General features: G+C 44.9%; 1 pseudogene; it reads left to right on the top strand.

Annotated features, from left to right (window-relative positions):
- The first annotated feature begins 254 nt into the window (after window positions 1-254).
- Window positions 255-1,969, top strand: LOC123455965 (annotated as a pseudogene).

Below are 1,969 nucleotides of genomic sequence, written 5' to 3' on the forward strand. Positions count from 1 at the left end.
TAAAATGTTTCTACTTAATAAAAAGTAAAAAAGTAGCCAGGCATATCAGTTCACACCTTTAATCCCAGCACTCAGAAGGTGGAGGTAAGAGAACTGCAGAGAGTTCAGGGCCACTCTGAGACTACATAGTGAATTCCAGGTCAGCCTGAGTTAGGTAAGAGCCTACCTCGAAAAATGAAAGAAAAAAATGTTTTTTAATAACCCCCTTCCCATGGTAAATACCAACAACCACACTGAGGAGGGTCTTAAGTGGAATGGGGACAGGTAAGAAGAGGATATAAGAGTTCAACAGGAGGGGAATGAGACCAACATACAATTTGTTCATACAGTAAATTTCATAGTTAATAAAATAAACTCCAGCTCTACTTCATACTGGCTCAACCCAAAATTCTTTTGTGTTGAAGCCAGGATCAGGTTTCCTGTAAGTCAAGGTCCTAAAAAATGTTAAGGGAATTTCTCAGGTTATGGGGCAGTTAAGGGAATTCCCCAGGCTATGGAGAAGTGATGTCTCTGTTGGTTGCCACTGACAAGTGTGAGAAAGGAGCAGCTCAGGCCCAAGCCCAGCCAGTAGAGCCCTTAGCCCTTACTCTCCGCATCATTCTTTATCCCTTCCAGCTCCCCACATGGCAGGAGCTCCTTGAACTTTCTTTTCTTTTTCCACGCTATTTTTTCCCCCAGGCCCTCCACATGGGATCTCTAGCCAACTGACTGCTTTTCCTTGGCTCTACTTCCCTCAATAAATATAATAATTTAATAATTATCCTTCTCAGTTTTCTTTTTTATTTAATTCTTTGACTAAAATTAGAGACAAACCTAAGGTGTGGAGTGCAAGGACTTTCTTGGACCTTCAGGACCCATTTACAGGTGCAAATCAGAAACCAGCTTAGTCTGGACTCACAATGTATATTAGCTAGCCAGTTAATTTATTTTTGTTTGTTTTGATTTTTGAGGAAGAGGCTTGCTGTAGCTCAGGCTGACCTGGAATTCACTATGTAGTCTCAGGGTGGCCTCGAACTCACAGTGATCCTACCTGTCGGGAGCTGTAGCTGTTCCTTGACCTCTTTTCTTGAGACTTTAGACACAGAGGCATTATTGTATGGCCTTGGTGAAGCAGACTTTAGGCACAGAGGCATTGTCAAGAAAGTTTAATTTTCTGTATATAAGCTTGTGTCTGCCTGAATAAACTTGAGCCTTGATCAGAACTTGTCTTGGCTCCATTCCTTGTGTTCTTGTCTCAGATCCATTCCCACTCCCTCCTTCGGGGTCTGTTCGACTCTCGTGCTGCAGGTCGGCACAGCTTGTTGTAGCCCAGGCTGACCTGGAATTCACTATGTAGTCTCAGGGTGGCCTCAAACTCACAGTGATCCTCCTCCCTCTGCCTCCCAAGTGCTGAGATTAAAGGCATGAGCCACCATGCCTGGCTTCAATTTTTTAATTTACTCTACATACAAGGAAAAAAGAATCATGAAGCTTTTGGTTAACTGAGGTCAGTAACAGGGCTAGCATAGGGACTTTCTCCAAGTTTTTTCTTAAGGAAAAAGGTGATGAAAAACAGTTGACATGGAACCATTGGGCTTCAGGCATGAGTGACTGAAAGACTATTGGTCTCGTTTGGCCTGCTCTGATCCAGCTCAAAGGTCCCAGCTGTTCCCTGTGGTGGACCCTGAGGAACTTCAGGTTTCCTCCCCACAGCCACTGCCTCCCTCTTCTGTGTCCTCAAACACCTCTTCACCACCTTCCCTTCAGTACCCAGGGAGGTGGGAGCTGGGCCCCTGTGGACCTGCTGGAGAAGGTGGAGCTGCAGATAAGTATTGCAGCTTTTTCATTGACCAAACTTCTTGAAGCCACATCTGGGATATTAGCTCAGGTGGAAGAGCTCAGCCTGAAGTGTACAGAAAACACTCCCTGCCTTAAGACTTGGCCAGGCCACCTGAAAGAAGGCTATGATTCTCTGAAGCCTGACAGCTGA

The sequence above is a fragment of the Jaculus jaculus genome, chromosome 19 (genome assembly GCF_020740685.1).
Source record: "Jaculus jaculus isolate mJacJac1 chromosome 19, mJacJac1.mat.Y.cur, whole genome shotgun sequence".
Taxonomy (NCBI): Eukaryota; Metazoa; Chordata; class Mammalia; order Rodentia; family Dipodidae; genus Jaculus; species Jaculus jaculus.